The sequence below is a fragment of the Oncorhynchus mykiss genome, chromosome 18 (genome assembly GCF_057628025.1).
Source record: "Oncorhynchus mykiss isolate SJ-2025 chromosome 18, ASM5762802v1, whole genome shotgun sequence".
Lineage (NCBI taxonomy): Eukaryota > Metazoa > Chordata > Actinopteri > Salmoniformes > Salmonidae > Oncorhynchus > Oncorhynchus mykiss.
This window is the reverse complement of record NC_143039.1, coordinates 15,192,501-15,213,153: the sequence shown is the minus strand read 5'-3', so window position 1 is coordinate 15,213,153 and position 20,653 is coordinate 15,192,501. Positions and strand designations below refer to the sequence as shown.

At 43.7% G+C, this 20,653-nt stretch overlaps 1 protein-coding gene across 4 annotated transcripts in view; it reads right to left on the bottom strand.

The window, feature by feature from the left end:
- Positions 1-17,335, bottom strand: part of hecw2b (HECT, C2 and WW domain containing E3 ubiquitin protein ligase 2b) — an 87,798-nt gene extending 70,463 nt beyond the window's left edge. For all 4 annotated transcript variants that reach the window (XM_090207297.1, XM_090207299.1, XM_090207298.1 and 1 more), the window contains exon 1: positions 16,584-17,335. The gene's annotated coding sequence lies outside the window, so the exon portion shown is untranslated. The remainder of the gene's footprint in view (positions 1-16,583) is intronic.
- Between the last annotated feature and the right edge of the window lie 3,318 nt (positions 17,336-20,653).

The following is a 20,653-nucleotide window of genomic DNA, read 5'->3' as shown; positions in this document are numbered from 1 at the left end:
TCAGATCACTAACAAAACAGACAGTCTGACTACCAACTCAGATCACTAACAAAACAGACAGTCTGACTACCAACTCAGATCACTAACAAAACAGACAGTCTGACTACCAACTCAGATCACTAACAAAACAGACAGTCTGACTACCAACTCAGATCACTAACAAAACAGACAGTCTGACTACCAACACAGATCAAGAAACAGACAGTCTGACTACCAACACAGATCACTAACAAAACAGACAGTCTGACTACCAACACAGATCACTAACAGACAGTCTGACTACCAACACAGATCACTAACAAAACAGACAGTCTGTCTACCAACACAGATCACTAACAGACAGTCGGACTACCAACACAGATCACTAACAAAACAGACAGTCTGACTACCAACACAGATCACTAACAAAACAGACAGTCTGACTACCAATTCAGATCACTAACAAAACAGACAGTCTGACTACCAACACAGATCACTAACAGACAGTCTGACTACCAACACAGATCACTAACAAAACAGACAGTCTGACTACCAACACAGATCACTAACAAAACAGACAGTCTGACTACCAACACAGATCACTAACAGACAGTCGGACTACCAACACAGATCACTAACAAAACAGACAGTCTGACTACCAACACAGATCACTAACAGACAGTCGGACTACCAACACAGATCACTAACAAAACAGACAGTCTGACTACCAACACAGATCACTAACAGACAGTCGGACTACCAACACAGATCACTAACAAAACAGACAGTCTGACTACCAATTCAGATCACTAACAAAACAGACAGTCTGACTACCAACACAGATCACTAACAGACAGTCGGACTACCAACACAGATCACTAACAGACAGTCTGTCTACCAACTCAGATCACTAACAAAACAGACAGTCTGACTACCAACACAGATCACTAACAAAACAGACAGTCTGACTACCAACACAGATCACTAACAGACAGTCGGACTACCAACACAGATCACTAACAAAACAGACAGTCTGACTACCAACACAGATCACTAACAAAACAGACAGTCTGACTACCAATTCAGATCACTAACAAAACAGACAGTCTGACTACCAACACAGATCACTAACAGACAGTCGGACTACCAACACAGATCACTAACAGACAGTCTGTCTACCAACTCAGATCACTAACAAAACAGACAGTCTGACTACCAACACAGATCAAGAAACAGACAGTCTGACTACCAACTCAGATCACTAACAAAACAGACAGTCTGACTACCAACACAGATCACTAACAAAACAGACAGTCTGACTACCAATTCAGATCACTAACAAAACAGACAGTCTGACTACCAACACAGATCACTAACAGACAGTCTGACTACCAACACAGATCACTAACAAAACAGACAGTCTGTCTACCAACACAGATCACTAACAGACAGTCTGTCTACCAACACAGATCACTAACAAAACAGACAGTCTGACTACCAACACAGATCACTAACAAAACAGACAGTCTGACTACCAACACAGATCACTAACAAAACAGACAGTCTGACTACCAACACAGATCACTAACAGACAGTCGGACTACCAACACAGATCACTAACAAAACAGACAGTCTGACTACCAACACAGATCACTAACAAAACAGACAGTCTGACTACCAACACAGATCACTAACAGACAGTCGGACTACCAACACAGATCACTAACAAAACAGACAGTCTGACTACCAACACAGATCACTAACAGACAGTCGGACTACCAACTCAGATCAGTTATCAAACAGAGAGAGTCAGTATCTTTCCTGCCTGGAGACCAGAAGGAACTAGAAGAGAAGACAGTGAGTATGAGGTCTTATATAACAGTTATTTTCTCTCTCTCTCTCTCTCTCTCACTTCCATCACTCACTCACTTCCATCTCTCACTCACTCACTCATTTCCATCTCTCTCTCTCTCTCTCTCTCTCTCTCTCTCTCTCTCTCTCTCTCTCTCTCTCTCTCTCTCTCTCTCTCTCTCTCTCTCTCTCTCTCTCTCTCTCTCTCTCTCTCTCTCTCTCTCTCTCTCTCTCTCTATAAAATATGGAGTTGATGCTGGGGAATGTCAGTACGTCAGGCTGTTTGACAGTAGAGGCAGAATAACGGAAGGATTGGTTGGATGGAAAACGAGAGAAAAAGAAAGCTAGGTTCAGATGGGGTCACGGTTCTCTTTTCTAGCTTTTCATTGAAACTACAAAACAGTAATATTGGAGAACGTAAGTCTTACGTAGCCAGATGTCATAACCTGGTCTCTGCACTGAGTTCTGCTCTGTGAGGTGAAGCCTGCTAATAGGGGCTTTGATAGAGGCTTCGCAGACTGATGTTATAACCTGGTCTCTGCGCTGAGTTCTGCTCTGCTCTGTGAAGCCTGCTAATAGAGGCTTTGATAGAGGCTTCGCAGACTGATGTTATAACCTGGTCTCTGCACTGAGTTCTGCTCTGTGAGGCGAAGCCTGCTAATATAGGCTTTGATAGAGGCTTCGCAGACTGATGTCATAACCTGGTCTCTGCACTGAGTTCTGCTCTGTGAGGTGAAGCCTGCTAATAGAGGTTTTGATAGAGGCTCCGCAGACTGATGTTATGGTTCTGGAACACGTTAGTATGTCAGGAATCTGTCTGTCCTCTCTGTCTCTCAAACGCTCTCCAAAAGACAGGGCTTTCACATAAAACAAATAATTATAATCATCCCGTAGCCTCACACGTTTGGTATCCATCTGTCCTCTTTCCGGGCTTTCACATAAAACAAATAATTATAATCATCCCGTAGACGTTTGGTATCCATCTGTCCTCTTTCAGGGCTATTCACATAAAACAGCAGGATAATAGACATTGTGTATTATTTCCACAGCTCCAACTATTGTGATGGATTTCAGTGACAGCTTGGTACCTGGAGCAGCATGTTAAGAGGAGAAATCCTCTGTAACATCTTTCCAATCATCTGTTTCCTCTGACCACCAGGTTCATTCACAAGGCTGGAATCTAGATTACACCCAGGGTGCTTCCCATGGCAGCCTATTCCCTCTGTAGTACACTACTTCTACCAGGGCCCATATATGGCTCTCGTCAAAAGCATTGCGCTGTATAGGAAATAGGATAGGGTGGCATTTGGGGCGTACCACCTCTGTTGGGAAGCCCAGAGGAATACCGTAGTACAGTAAAACAGACTGCAGAGGGGTTAAATCATTTAGACATGTCTGGTGTTACACTGCTGTATACAGAATCTGCTCTTTAATGGAGGGGAAAGGACACACACACACACACACACCACACACACCACACACACACACACACACACACACACACACACACACACACACACACACACACACACACACACACACACACACACAGAGATTGCTTTAAAAATAGCTCCGGGGCAGTTCTGAATGAATCACTGGCAGAGCACAGAGGTACTCATGCCCACATGGCAACACACACACACAGAGAGAGAAATATGCAGAAGGTGAATGCTGTTGATTTGAGGTTGAGGATTAGAGGGAGAATGGGTGGATGTAGTGTTCACTGAATGCTTCCTCTAATCCCTGTATTACCACACAGCTCCAATCTGATCATCACTCCTCTCCCCCTTCATCCTCTCTCTGCCCCTCCCTCCATCCATGTTGATCTCCATGGTTACAGCACACTCTCTCGGACCTCACCTCTCAATCCTCATCACTCCCATCTCCCTCCCTCTCTCCCTCACCTCACAATCCCCTTACTCCCCTCTCCCTTACCTCACTCACCTCTCAATATCCCTCACTCCCCTCTCCCTCTCTCCCTCACCTCACTCACCTCACAATCCCCTTACCCTCACCTCCCTCACCTCACAATATCCCTTACTCCCCTCTCCCTTACCTCACTCACCTCTCAAAATCCCTCACTCCCCTCACCCTCACCTCACTCAATTCTCAAAATCCCTCACTCCCCTCACCCTCACCTCACTCACCTCTCAATATCCCTCACTCCCCTCTCCCGCAACTCACTCACCTCTCAATATCCCTCACTCCCCTCTCCCTCACTCACTCACCTCTCAATATCCCTCACTCCCATTTCTCTCAACTCCCTCATCTCTCAATATCCCTCACTCCGCTCAACTCCCTCACCTCTCAATATCCCTCACTCCCCTCTCCCTCCCTCTCTTCCTCACTCACTTACCTCTCAATATCCCTCAGTCCCCTCTCCCTCACCTCTCAATATCACTCACTCCCCTCTCTCCCTCACTCACTCACCTCTCAATATCCCTCAACTCTCAATATCCTTCACTTCCATCTTCCCCTCTCTCTCACACGTCATTTTTATAGAATTCTATTTCTATCTTCATCAAACAAAGGAAGTTAATTCACTATATACTGTAGACCTGATAAAACAACCCCCACTATATACTGTAGACCTGATAAAACAACCCCCACTATATACTGTAGACCTGATAAAACAACCCCCACTATATACTGTAGACCTGATAAAACAACCCCCACTATATACTGTAGACCTGATAAAACAACCCCCACTATATACTGTAGACCTGATAAAACAACCCCCACTATATACTGTAAAACCTGATAAAACAACCCCACTATATACTGTAGACCTGATAAAACAACCCCCACTATATACTGTAGACCTGATAAAACAACCCCCACTAAATACTGTAGACCTGATAAAACAACCCCCACTATATACTGTAGACCTGATAAAACAACCCCACTATATACTGTAGACCTGATAAAACAACCCCCACTATATACTGTAGACCTGATAAAACAACCCCCACTATATACTGTAGACCTGATAAAACAACCCCACTATATACTGTAGACCTGATAAAACAACCCCACTATATACTGTAGACCTGATAAAACAACCCCACTATATACTGTAGACCTGATAAAACAACCCCACTATATACTGTAGACCTGATAAAACAACCCCCACTATATACTGTAGACCTGATAAAACAACCCCCACTATATACTGTAGACCTGATAAAACAACCCCCACTATATACTGTAGACCTGATAAAACAACCCCCACTGTATACTGTAGACCTGATAAAACAACCCCCACTATATACTGTAGACCTGATAAAACAACCCCCACTATATACTGTAGACCTGATAAAACAACCCCCACTATATACTGTAGACCTGATAAAACAACCCCCACTATATACTGTAGACCTGATAAAACAACCCCCACTATATACTGTAGACCTGATAAAACAACCCCACTATATACTGTAGACCTGATAAAACAACCCCCACTATATACTGTAGACCTGATAAAACAACCCCACTATATACTGTAGACCTGATAAAACAACCCCACTATATACTGTAGACCTGATAAAACAACCCCACTATATACTGTAGACCTGATAAAACAACCCCACTATATACTGTAGACCTGATAAAACAACCCCACTATATACTGTAGACCTGATAAAACAACCCCCACTATATACTGTAGACCTGATAAAACAACCCCACTATATACTGTAGACCTGATAAAACAACCCCCACTATATACTGTAGACCTGATAAAACAACCCCACTATATACTGTAGACCTGATAAAACAACCCCCACTATATACTGTAGACCTGATAAAACAACCCCCACTATATTCTGTAGACCTGATAAAACAAACCCCACTATATACTGTAGACCTGATAAAACAACCCCCACTATATACTGTAGACCTGATAAAACAACCCCCACTATATACTGTAGACCTGATAAAACAACCCCACTATATACTGTAGACCTGATAAAACAACCCCCACTATATACTGTAGACCTGATAAAACAACCCCCACTATATACTGTAGACCTGATAAAACAACCCCCACTATATACTGTAGACCTGATAAAACAACCCCCACTATATACTGTAAAACCTGATAAAACAACCCCACTATATACTGTAGACCTGATAAAACAACCCCACTATATACTGTAGACCTGATAAAACAACCCCCACTATATACTGTAGACCTGATAAAACAACCCCACTATATACTGTAGACCTGATAAAACAACCCCACTATATACTGTAGACCTGATAAAACAACCCCCACTATATACTGTAGACCTGATAAAACAACCCCACTATATACTGTAGACCTGATAAAACAACCCCCACTATATACTGTAGACCTGATAAAACAACCCCCACTATATACTGTAGACCTGATAAAACAACCCCCACTATATACTGTAGACCTGATAAAACAACCCCACTATATACTGTAGACCTGATAAAACAACCCCCACTATATACTGTAGACCTGATAAAACAACCCCCACTATATACTGTAGACCTGATAAAACAACCCCCACTATATACTGTAGACCTGATAAAACAACCCCCACTATATACTGTAGACCTGATAAAACAACCCCACTATATACTGTAGACCTGATAAAACAACCCCACTATATACTGTAGACCTGATAAAACAACCCCCACTATATACTGTAGACCTGATAAAACAACCCCACTATATACTGTAGACCTGATAAAACAACCCCCACTATATACTGTAGACCTGATAAAACAACCCCCACTATATACTGTAGACCTGATAAAACAACCCCACTATATACTGTAGACCTGATAAAACAACCCCCACTATATACTGTAGACCTGATAAAACAACCCCCACTATATACTGTAAAACCTGATAAAACAACCCCCACTATATACTGTAGACCTGATAAAACAACCCCACTATATACTGTAGACCTGATAAAACAACCCCACTATATACTGTAGACCTGATAAAACAACCCCCACTATATACTGTAGACCTGATAAAACAACCCCACTATATACTGTAGACCTGATAAAACAACCCCCACTATATACTGTAGACCTGATAAAACAACCCCACTATATACTGTAGACCTGATAAAACAACCCCCACTATATACTGTAGACCTGATAAAACAACCCCACTATATACTGTAGACCTGATAAAACAACCCCCACTATATACTGTAGACCTGATAAAACAACCCCCACTATATACTGTAGACCTGATAAAACAACCCCCACTATATACTGTAGACCTGATAAAACAACCCCACTGTATACTGTAGACCTGATAAAACAACCCCACTATATACTGTAGACCTGATAAAACAACCCCCACTATATACTGTAGACCTGATAAAACAACCCCCACTGTATACTGTAGACCTGATAAAACAACCCCCACTGTATACTGTAGACCTGATAAAACAACCCCCACTATATACTGTAGACCTGATAAAACAACCCCCACTGTATACTGTAGACCTGATAAAACAACCCCCACTATATACTGTAGACCTGATAAAACAACCCCACTATATACTGTAGACCTGATAAAACAACCCCCACTATATACTGTAGACCTGATAAAACAACCCCACTATATACTGTAGACCTGATAAAACAACCCCACTATATACTGTAGACCTGATAAAACAACCCCACTATATACTGTAGACCTGATAAAACAACCCTCACTATATACTGTAAAACCTGATAAAACAACCCCACTATATACTGTAGACCTGATAAAGGGAGGAGGATAACCTCTAACCAGTTAAATCAGGGAGGAGGATAACCTCTAACCAGAGTCAGTTAAATCAGGGAGAAGGATAACCTCTAACCAGTTAAATCAGGGAAGAGGATAACCTCTAACCAGTTAAATCAGGGAAGAGGATAACCTCTAACCAGAGTCAGTTAAATCAGGGAAGAGGATAACCTCTAACCAGTTAAATCAGGGAGGATAACCTTTAACCAGTTAAATCAGGGAGGAGGATAACCTCTAACCAGTTAAATCAGGGAGGAGGATAACCTCTAACCAGTTAAATCAGGGAGGGGGATAACCTCTAACCAGTTAAATCAGGGAGGAGGATAACCTCTAACCAGAGTCAGTTAAATCAGGGAGGAGGATAACCTCTAACCAGAGTCAGTTAAATCAGGGAGAAGGATAACCTCTAACCAGTTAAATTAGGGAGGAGGATAACCTCTAACCAGTTAAATCAGGGAGGAGGATAACCTCTAACCAGTTAAATCAGGGAGGAGGATAACCTCTAACCAGTTAAATCAGGGAGGAGGATAACCTCTAACCAGAGTCAGTTAAATCAGGGAGAAGGATAACCTCTAACCAGTTAAATCAGTGAAGAGGATAATCTCTAACCAGTTAAATCAGGGAGGATAACCTCTAACCAGTTAAATCAGGGAGGATAACCTCTAACCAGAGTCAGTTAAATCAGGGAGGAGGATAACCTCTAACCAGTTAAATCAGGGAAGAGGATAACCTCTAACCAGTTAAATCAGGGAAGAGGATAACCTCTAACCAGAGTCAGTTAAATCAGGGAAGAGGATAACCTCTAACCAGTTAAATCAGGGAGGATAACCTCTAACCAGTTAAATCAGGGAGGAGGATAACCTCTAACCAGTTAAATCAGGGAGGAGGATAACCTCTAACCAGAGTCAGTTAAATCAGGGAGGAGGATAACCTCTAACCAGTTAAATCAGGGAAGAGGATAACCTCTAACCAGAGTCAGTTAAATCAGGGAAGAGGATAACCTCTAACCAGTTAAATCAGGGAGGATAACCTCTAACCAGTTAAATCAGGGAGGAGGATAACCTCTAACCAGTTAAATCAGGGAGGAGGATAACCTCTAACCAGAGTCAGTTAAATCAGGGAGGAGGATAACCTCTAACCAGTTAAATCAGGGAGGAGGATAACCTCTAACCAGTTAAATCAGGGAGGAGGATAACCTCTAACCAGTTAAATCAGGGAGGAGGATAACCTCTAACCAGTTAAATCAGGGAGGAGGATAACCTCTAACCAGTTAAATCAGGGAAGAGGATAACCTCTAACCAGAGTCAGTTAAATCAGGGAAGAGGATAACCTCTAACCAGTTAAATCAGGGAGGATAACCTCTAACCAGTTAAATCAGGGAGGAGGATAACCTCTAACCAGTTAAATCAGGGAGGAGGATAACCTCTAACCAGAGTCAGTTAAATCAGGGAGGAGGATAACCTCTAACCAGTTAAATCAGGGAAGAGGATAACCTCTAACCAGAGTCAGTTAAATCAGGGAAGAGGATAACCCTGTGGTCGCGATGGTAAACACACACACACACACACACACACACACGCAAACCCCCCCACACACACAAACACAAACAAAGACACAAACACAAACACACACAAACTCACCTGTGGCATTAAATGTACTGTAATCTGGCCACATCAATCTAACTGCTCTGAATAGATGGCTTTGTAACTGGACTGGGTCGACACACAAACACATAACCTCTGGTTCTGTCCTGGTTGTAGAGTCCTGTGGCGCCGTCTCAACCTCCTATCAGTATCAGTGCAGGGCTGTCTGTCTGTCAGAACACCTGAGACCCATTAGCTAATGATCTGACACCCCTCACTCCTAATGGGCAGAGAGACACACGAGAGGACCTACCTCCTGAAGACCCCAGCCAGGGCAGGGAGACACACGAGAGGACCTACCTCCTGAAGACCCCGGCCAGGGCAGAGAGACACGAGAGGACCTACCTCCTGAAGACCCCAGTCAGGGCAGAGAGACGCACGAGAGGACCTACCTCCTGAAGACCCCGGCCAGGGCAGAGAGACAGCTAATTCAGCCATCTCCCCTACCTTCACCTCCCTACCCACCAATCCAATATCCTGTTGTCGTCTACACACCATCCAATATGGTGTTGTAGTCTACACACCATCCAATATCCTGTTGTAGTCTACACCCCATCCAATATGGTGTTGTAGTCTGCACACCATCCAATATCCTGTTGTAGTCTACACACCATCCAATATGGTGTTGTAGTCTACACACCAATCCAATATCCTGTTGTAGTCTACACACCATCCAATATGGTGTTGTAGTCTACACACCATCCAATATGGTATTGTAATCTACACACCATCCAATATCCTGTTGTCGTCTACACACCATCCAATATCCTGTTGTAGTCTACACACCATCCAATATCCTGTTGTCGTCTACACACCATCCAATATCCTGTTGTCGTCTATACACCATCCAATATCCTGTTGTAGTCTACACACCATCCAATATGGTGTTGTAGTCTACACACCATCCAATATCCTGTTGTAGTCTACACACCATCCAATATGGTGTTGTAGTCTACACACCATTCAATATGGTATTGTAATCTACACACCATCCAATATCCTGTTGTAGTCTACACACCATCCAATATCCTGTTGTCGTCTACACACCATCCAATATCCTGTTGTCATCTATACACCATCCAATATCCTGTTGTAGTCTACACACCATTCAATATGGTGTTGTAGTCTACACACCATCCAATATCCTGTTGTAGTCTACACACCATCCAATATGGTGTTGTAGTCTACACACCATCCAATATGGTGTTGTAGTCTACACACCATCCAATATCCTGTTGTAGTCTACACACCATCCAATATGGTGTTGTAGTCTACACACCATCCAATACGGTTTTGTAGTCTACACACCATCCAATATCCTGTTGTAGTCTTCACACCATCCAATATCCTGTTGTAGTCTACACACCATTCAACATCCTGTTGTAGTCTTCACACCATCCAACACAACAGTCAGTGTGACTGTCCTGGTTATAACAACATGACCAACACAACAGTCAGTGTGACTGTCCTGGTTATAACAACATGACCAACACAACAGTCCGTGTGACTGTCCTGGTTATAACAACATGACCAACACAACAGTCAGTGTTACTGTCCTGGTTATAACAACATGACCAACACAACAGTCCGTGTGACTGTCCTGGTTATAACAACATGACCAACACAACAGTCCGTGTGACTGTCCTGGTTATAACAACATGACCAACACAACAGTCAGTGTTACTGTCCTGGTTATAACAACATGACCAACACAACAGTCAGTGTGACTGTCCTGGTTATAACAACATGACCAACACAACAGTCAGTGTGACTGTCCTGGTTATAACAACATGACCAACACAACAGTCAGTGTGACTGTCCTGGTTATAACAACATGACCAACACAACAGTCAGTGTGACTGTCCTGGTTATAACAACATGACCAACACAACAGTCAGTGTGACTGTCCTGGTTATAACAACATGACCAACACAACAGTCAGTGTGACTGTCCTGGTTATAACAACATGACCAACACAACAGTCAGTGTGACTGTCCTGGTTATAACAACATGACCAACACAACAGTCAGTGTTACTGTCCTGGTTATAAATAACTAACTGTTACTGCTATTTATACCACAGCAAAAGCACACACCCACACCACACATGAGTGTGGACTTCTTGTCCTGACATGACCCACTCAGCCCTCCTAAAACAGCCCAGAACATGGAGCTCAATTGTCAGCTACATTACCGACACGTCCTGTCTAGTCCAGAGAGAGGAAAACACCAACATGGGCCTTTCCTTGATCCCTTCCTGTGTACGCAGTGATCACACACACACACACACACACACACACACACACACACACACACACACACACACACACACACACACACACACACACACACACACACACAAATAGACACACATGCAAAAAAACACACATACACACAGTTCAGACTTCCAACACAGAGTCACGTGCTCTTTCTTAAAACGTCATCACAGATGTCTCCATTTCTACGTGTAATGTTTGAACATTCTGATAGGAGATGACTTGACTCACTAATGGAATGTGTAAATAAAATACCTGAGTCAATCTATTCCTGTCCGGTATGTTGTTGTTCCACTGGTACTGTGGGTTTGTATCTGCTATAAGAAACAGAGAAGTTCTGGCTCAGACAAGGCTACTTAGTAGTGGTCCAGTAGTAGTCCAGTAGTAAACCAGTAGTAGTCTAGGTTATTACCATGTTACAATGTAAGCATGTTACCAGCGTATTTCTTATTAAGCACCTGGTCATCTATGTGTTGTAAAATAAAAGGTGCCATATCACTGCAACTCTATACAACCAGCCACACCTACTGCCTTCAGGGTACTGAGATCAGGTTGTCAGACGACTGCCTTCAGGGTACTGAGATCAGGTTGTCAGACTACTGCCTTCAGGGTACTGAGATCAGGTTGTCAGACGACTGCCTTCAGGGTACTGAGATCAGGTTGTCAGACTACTGCCTTCAGGGTACTGAGATCAGGTTGTCAGACTACTTCCTTCAGGGTACTGAGATCAGGTTGTCAGACTACTGCCTTCAGGGTACTGAGATCAGGTTGTCAGACGACTGCCTTCAGGGTACTGAGATCAGGTTGTCAGACTACTGCCTTCAGGGTACTGAGATCAGGTTGTCAGACTACTGCCTTCAGGGTACTGAGATCAGGTTGTCAGACTACTGCCTTCAGGGTACTGAGATCAGGTTGTCAGACTACTGCCTTCAGGGTAATGAGATCAGGTTGTCAGACTACTGCCTTCGGGGTACTGAGATCAGGTTGTCAGACTACTGCCTTCGGGGTAATGAGATCAGGTTGTCAGACTACTGCCTTCAGGGTACTGAGATCAGGTTGTCAGACTACTTCCTTCAGGGTACTGAGATCAGGTTGTCAGACTACTGCCTTCAGGGTACTGGGATCAGGTTGTCAGACTACTGCCTTCAGGGTACTGAGATCAGGTTGTCAGACTACTTCCTTCAGGGTACTGAGATCAGGTTGTCAGACTACTGCCTTCAGGGTACTGAGATCAGGTTGTCAGACTTGTCACAGAGACAGGTATGGAGGTATGTGGGTTTCCCTGACCTGTTCTGTCCTGCCTTATCCTGTCCTGTCCTTTTCTGTCCTGTCACCTCAGGTCACGGTGGTGATGCTCATACAGGGGTAGACTAGTGAATCTCAATTAAAAGGAGGAGGGATCAGGATTGGACCAGGCTCAGAGAGAGAGAGTGATCCAGGGCTTGGGGGCCTGTCTAGAGCCTAGAGGAGAGAGAGAGAGGGGGAGAGAGAGAGAGACACAGCCAACCGTCATCCAATCAGCTTCAAGCGTCAGGCATACAGGGTTTACATTCCCTAATCACCCTGTCAGGAGATTACACTGAGAAAGGAGGGAGGGATGAAGGTAGTATGGGAGGAAGAGGAGAGAGGAGGGAGCAGACAGCGAGAGAGAGAGAGAGAGAGAGAGAGAGGAGGGAGTAGGCAGTGAGAGAGAGAGAGAGAGAGAGAGAGAGAGAGAGAGAGAGAGAGAGAGGAGGGAGCAGGCAGCGAGAGAGAGAGAGCGAGAGAGAGAGAGAGAGAGAGAAGAGGGAGCAGGCAGTGCGAGAGAGAGAGAGAGAGAGAGAGAAGAGGGAGCAGGCAGAGAGAGAGAGAGAGAGAGAGAGAGGGGGGAGTAGGCAGCGAGAGAGAGAGAGAGAGAGAGGTGGAGAGAATAAGTGAAAGAGGGAGAGAGTGAAAGAGGGCGAGGTACCACTGTACAGAGAGGAGAGCTCTTAAAGGGCTGGCACAGCGGAGGTGGTATGGAGATATCTGAGATGTAGCCTACAAAACCGTTTCCACACGAGGCAGAAATAAGATGGTAGAGAGAGTGATGCGATATGGGTGTGTTTGTGTGTGTATGAAGTGACAGGTGTCTAGAACAGTTTAGGTTATAGTGTAGTAATGTTAGGTTAGGTACCATAAGATTCTCCCTCTCCTCTCCTGTCTACCCTCTGGTTTTGGATTCAACCACAGACAGGTACCATTCCCAAAATACACTGGCGTTATGTGACAATATTGTTGACTAAAGTACTAAAAACAACCCTCCTCTATTCTCTCCGCTTACAGGAAATTAGGTCATAAATCCAAGAGAAAAGCAGAGGCAGCCAGGCAGTAGACCCCAGTCACATGGGTGGTGGGTCGTGGTTAAGGTGTATTAACAGAACTACAGGTAAGGTGTATTAACAGAGCTACAAGTCAGGTGTGTTAGCAGAACTACAGGTCAGGTGTGTTAACAGAGCTACAGGTCAGGTGTGTTAACAGAGCTACAGGCCAGGTGTATTAACAGAACTACAGGTCAGGTGTGTTAACAGAGCTACAGGTCAGGTGTGTTAACAGAGCTACAGGCCAGGTGTATTAACAGAACTACAGGTCAGGTGTGTTAACAGAGCTACAGGTCAGGTGTGTTAACAGAGCTACAGGTCAGGTGTGTTAACAGAGCTACAGGTCAGGTGTGTTAACAGAGCTACAGGCCAGGTGTATTAACAGAACTACAGGTCAGGTGTGTTAACAGAGCTACAGGCAAGGTGTGTTAACAGAGCTACAGGTCAGGTGTGTTAACATAGCTACAGGTCAGGTGTATTAACAGAGCTACAGGTAAGGTGTGTTAACAGAGCTACAGGTCAGGTGTGTTAGCAGAACTACAGGTCAGGTGTGTTAACAGAGCTACAGGTCAGGTGTGTTAACAGAGCTACAGGCAAGGTGTGTTAACAGAGCTACAGGTCAGGTGTGTTAACATAGCTACAGGTCAGGTGTATTAACAGAGCTACAGGTAAGGTGTGTTAACAGAGCTACAGGTCAGGTGTATTAACAGTTACCGGTAGGTGTATTAACAGAGCTACATGCAAGGTGTGTTAACAGAGCTACAGCTAAGGTGTGTTAACAGAGCTACAGGTCAGGTGTGTTAACAGAACTACAAGTCAGGTGTATTAACAGAGCTACAGGTCAGGTGTGTTAACAGAGCTACAGGTCAGGTGTGTTAACAGAGCTACAGGTCAGGTGTGTTAACAGAGCTACAGGTCAGGTGTGTTAACAGAACTACAGGTCAGGTGTGTTAACAGAACTACAAGTCAGGTGTATTAACAGAGCTACAGATCAGGTGTGTTAACAGAACTACAGGTCAGGTGTATTAACAGAGCTACAGGTCAGGTGTGTTAACAGAGCTACAGGTAAGGTGTGTTAACAGAACTACAGGTCAGGTGTGTTAACAGAGCTACAGGTCAGGTGTATTAACAGGGCTATAGGTCAGGTGTATTAACAGAGCTACAGGTCAGGTGTGTTAGCAGAGCTACAGGTCAGGTGTGTTAACAGAACTACAGGTAAGGTGTGTTAACAGAGCTACAGGTCAGGTGTGTTAACAGAACTACAGGTAAGGTGTGTTAACAGAGCTACAGCTAAGGTGTGTTAACAGAGCTACAGGTCAGGTGTGTTAACAGAACTACAGGTCAGATGTGTTAGCAGAGCTACAGGGTGATCCATGGAGTCACCGTGTTTAGGGACAGTGAATGTAAGAGGCAAAATGGACAGCCAGTGTGGAACGGAATGACTGGTATTATATTCAGTTGGTCAACAACAACACAGATAGGATGCAACCTAAATGGCACACTGTTCCCTATATAGTGCACTACTTTTGACCGGCGCCTTATGGGCGCTGGTCAAAAGCAGTGCACTACATTGGAAATAGGGTGCCGTTTGGCCATAGAGTTCGGAAGTTCCCGGCCAGTGGCACAGGATGGAATGTTATGGGCAGGGCTCTGAGCTGTGGACAGGAAGCTAGCTGCATTGTGTATGTGTGTGTGTGTTGCCTAGGCTACATATTGTTCTCCCTCACATACCACCAGTTATTTCTGGACTCCCAGTCAGCCCCTTTAAGGTCTCATGTACATGATGTCCAGTGTATTGTCCAGCTCTAACCCTATGAAGGACATTAATAGGCCTATGCAATACAGAGCCTACCATTCGTTTGGAACTGAAAATACATTCACATCGTTTGGCCACGAGTGCCCACTCAAAAACGTATAGGTCCGTGACTCCCCTGGCGAGCCCCACTGTCCTCTGTGATCCTCTATGATCTCAGTAAACTGGTGTGTGTGTACACACACACACACACACACACACACACACACACACACACGTTGCACAGAAGTAGTTCATGTTTAACTCTATTACTATGGTGTCTGTGAGTTAAGGACTTATTGAGCCAATTAGAGATGAGGAAATATACTGAGATGAATCCCAGGCCCTGCTGTTATTGAGTTAGACAAAGAAACCAGGCCGTTCCTGATCACACCATTACTCATGAAACACCCATATTGCAATCGTTTTCTATCTGTTCATACGTATACATAGAGAAATTACTGATTTATTTCAGACTAACATGTTCCCTCAGAAACATATTATAGGCTATCACAACAAGTAGTTGGTGGGCCGCTGCCAACTAGGCTATACATGATGCATTGTCATATATCAACATGGCATTTATTACACTAGTCACTAAATACCTGACACAAACCGTCACAGGCACCAGCAGTTTTACACTACTAGACCACAGGCCTATACTGAGATTATTTAAAACCCGTTAAACGATTACATTGTTATTATGGGGTTGAACTCATTTCTTGAGAAATATAAATATCCCACATATGTGAAGTGTATTATCGCCCACTCTAGCCTGGATACCCAAACGTGTTCGCTGTCAACCTGTCACACGTAGCATCACTTTCCGTGTCAGCCCGGCTCGAGAGTTCCCGGGATGAAAACAATAACAGCAAATCCCAGCGAAAACCCAGTATCCATTATGTAAGCACACCTCACTTACCGTCAAAATAACGTGGAATACCGTACCGTAATCGACACGGTATACCCGCTTTCCCGTGTTCTTATTTAGGGTGAATCATATGTACTATAACCAAGTAGCAGTAGCTAGCTACATGTTTATTTCCCGACGTCTGATCATGGACGACAGATCGGCATGGGCCGTGCCCCACCGACGGTCTGTGGACTCCCAGCGGTGATCCAGCGCTCTTTTGCGGCGGCACTGTGTCGTTCCCTTCCGCTCCCCTTCCACTCTCTCGTCTGTCAAATGTCAGCCGTAAAATCTGCTTCTCGATCCGAGGTTGCGATATGTCATCTGTTAGATTTCATAGCATTGGTGGATAAACTCCGTTAGATTCTACCGAACCGTTACTTGACGTACCAGTCTGCAGTAAAGAAAGCGCTCCTCTTCTCTTAATTATTTAGAAGACCCCATATCCGCTGCACTGTTTCCGCTCCTGTGGCAGCAACAGTGAATACGGTCCCGTTTTTGTAGCATCTCTCCTTGGTGACAGGTCGAAACGGTGTCAGCATATCGAGGTATTAACTCAACACTTTTCCAACCCTTGAATCGCGTTGAAGAACTTTCTAAAAAGCTTTGTCTGGTCAACCGTGCGCTAGCTGGCGCGGCATAACGTTGTTTGGACCAGCGGCATCAGTCAGTATACGAGCATAGTGGATGAAAGTAGGCTAGATGTATCACTAGCACTATGAGGTAGCAGGGACAAGATGTTAGCAGATGGTAGAGAGATGGACGGAGGGATTTGGTCGATCTCACTTTTATAATCCCTGTAGCAAAACGAAGCAGCCAGTCAGATATTTTTCCAACCATATCAGGCTTCTGGGTCAGGTAAAAACAAAAGGCACCACAAATGGTTAATAAACTGATTTTTTATTTATTTCAGTGTATTCAAATACATTTTTCTACCAAATATATGTACACAAGTCAGAGTAAACATAAGGTGTTTTTGACAACATAATCAAAACATGTTTCCATTTTTACATCTTTAGACAGTTTTTTAGCAAGGCTGTGGAAAAGGATGTAACGGACTTGGGGGATTTTAAATGTGACCCCTGGATACATCTAGTATTCCTACAGTAGGACTTCCTACACATCCTACAGTGTAATAGTATTCCTATGGTATAGGTCAGGACATCACATGACATTACAGTGTTTCCCCTATATGCATTTAGCAGTGGGGGCCCGTGCTGCCACTCCCCCCAGAAAACATATATATATATTTCTATGTAGAAAAGCTAATGGAGAGATAGATTTCTTTAAAGATTATATTTTTTTAATATTTTTTTTATTTTACCCCTTTTTCTCCCAAATTTCGTGGTGTCCAATTGTTTAGTAGCTACTATCTTGTCTCATCGCTACAACTCCCGTACGGGCTCGGGAGAGACGAAGGTTGAAAGTCATGCGTCCTCCGATACACAACCCAACCAAGCCGCACTGCTTCTTAACACAGAGCACATCCAACCCGGAAGCCAGCCGCAGCAATGTGTCGGAGGAAACACCGTGCACCTGGCAACCTTGGTTAGCGCACACTGCGCCCGGCCCACCACAGGAGTCGCTGGTGCGCGATGAGACAAGGATTTCCCTACCGGCCAAACACTCCCTAACCCGGACGACGCTAGGCCAATCGCCCCACGGACCTCCCGGTCGCGGCCGGTTAGGACAGAGCCTGGGCGCGAACCCAGAGTCTCTGGTGGCACAGCTGGCGCTGCAGTACAAAGATTATATTTGAGAACAAAAACTATAATCACCAAAATAAAAACTAGAGTTAGGGAGAATCAAAAAGTCCCCAAATATCATGTCATGGGGCCCCCATTGATTTTGTTATAATGTTTGAGTCATTCAGATAGCATAAGAACCACAGCAAAATGTGTAGAATTGCAGAAAATTAGCTTTAAAACACCAAAATATCTCTGCTCATTTTTGGTCGGAGACCGTGCCATTGGCCACACCCACTACACTAACTTTACCACCGCTGTAGAAAAACATATTTGGGGAAACACTATTTTATGCCATCAATTATGTCTCCTAATACACATCACATGGGACCTGATAGGTCATTACAGTTCAGTAATGAGGACCTGATAGGTCATTATACAGTTCAGTAATGAGGACCTGATAGGTCATTATACAGTTCAGTAATGAGGACCTGATAGGTCATTATACAGTTCAGTAATGAGGACCTGATAGGTCATTATACAGTTCAGTAATGAGGACCTGATAGGTCATTATACAGTTCAGTATAGAGGACCTGATAGGTCATTATACAGTTCAGTAATGAGGACCTGATAGGTCATTATACAGTTCAGTATAGAGGACCTGATAGGTCATTATACAGTTCAGTATAGAGGACCTGATAGGTCATTATACAGTTCAGTATAGAGGACCTGATAGGTCATTACAGTTCAGTATAGAGGACCTGATAGGTCATTACAGTTCAGTATAGAGGACCTGATAGGTCATTATACAGTTCAGTATAGAGGACCTGATAGGTCATTATACAGTTCAGTATAGAGGACCTGATAGGTCATTATACAGAGCAGTAATGAGGACCTGATAGGTCATTATACAGTTCAGTATAGAGGACCTGATAGGTCATTATACAGTTCAGTATAGAGGACCTGATAGGTCATTATACAGTTCAGTATAGAGGACCTGATAGGTCATTACACAGAGCAGTAATGAGGACCTGATAGGTCATTATACAGTTCAGTAATGAGGACCTGATAGGTCATTATACAGTTCAGTATAGAGGACCTGATAGGTCATTATACAGTTCAGTATAGAGGACCTGATAGGTCATTATACAGTTCAGTATAGAGGACCTGATAGGTCATTATACAGTTCAGTATAGAGGACCTGATAGGTCATTACAGTTCAGTATAGAGGACCTGATAGGTCATTACAGTTCAGTATAGAGGACCTGATAGGTCATTATACAGTTCAGTATAGAGGACCTGATAGGTCATTATACAGTTCAGTATAGAGGACCTGATAGGTCATTACAGTTCAGTATAGAGGACCTGATAGGTCATTACAGTTCAGTATAGAGGACCTGATAGGTCATTATACAGTTCAGTATAGAGGACCTGATAGGTCATTATACAGAGCAGTAATGAGGACCTGATAGGTCATTACAGTTCAGTATAGAGGACCTGATAGGTCATTATACAGTTCAGTAATGAGGACCTGATAGGTCATTATACAGTTCAGTAATGAGGACCTGATAGGTCATTATACAGTTCAGTATAGAGGACCTGATAGGTCATTATACAGTTCAGTAATGAGGACCTGATAGGTCATTATACAGTTCAGTATAGAGGACCTGATAGGTCATTATACAGTTCAGTATAGAGGACCTGATAGGTCATTATACAGTTCAGTATAGAGGACCTGATAGGTCATTACAGTTCAGTATAGAGGACCTGATAGGTCATTACAGTTCAGTATAGAGGACCTGATAGGTCATTATACAGTTCAGTATAGAGGACCTGATAGGTCATTATACAGTTCAGTATAGAGGACCTGATAGGTCATTATACAGTTCAGTATAGAGGACCTGATAGGTCATTATACAGAGCAGTAATGAGGACCTGATAGGTCATTACAGTTCAGTATAGAGGACCTGATAGGTCATTACAGTTCAGTATAGAGGACCTGATAGGTCATTATACAGAGCAGTAATGAGGACCTGATAGGTCATTATACAGTTCAGTAATGAGGACCTGATAGGTCATTATACAGTTCAGTATAGAGGACCTGATAGGTCATTACACAGAGCAGTAATGAGGACCTGATAGGTCATTATACAGTTCAGTATAGAGGACCTGATAGGTCATTATACAGTTCAGTAATGAGGACCTGATAGGTCATTATACAGTTCAGTATAGAGGACCTGATAGGTCATTATACAGTTCAGTAATGAGGACCTGATAGGTCATTATACAGTTCAGTATAGAGGACCTGATAGGTCATTATACAGTTCAGTATAGAGGACCTGATAGGTCATTATACAGTTCAGTAATGAGGACCTGATAGGTCATTATACAGTTCAG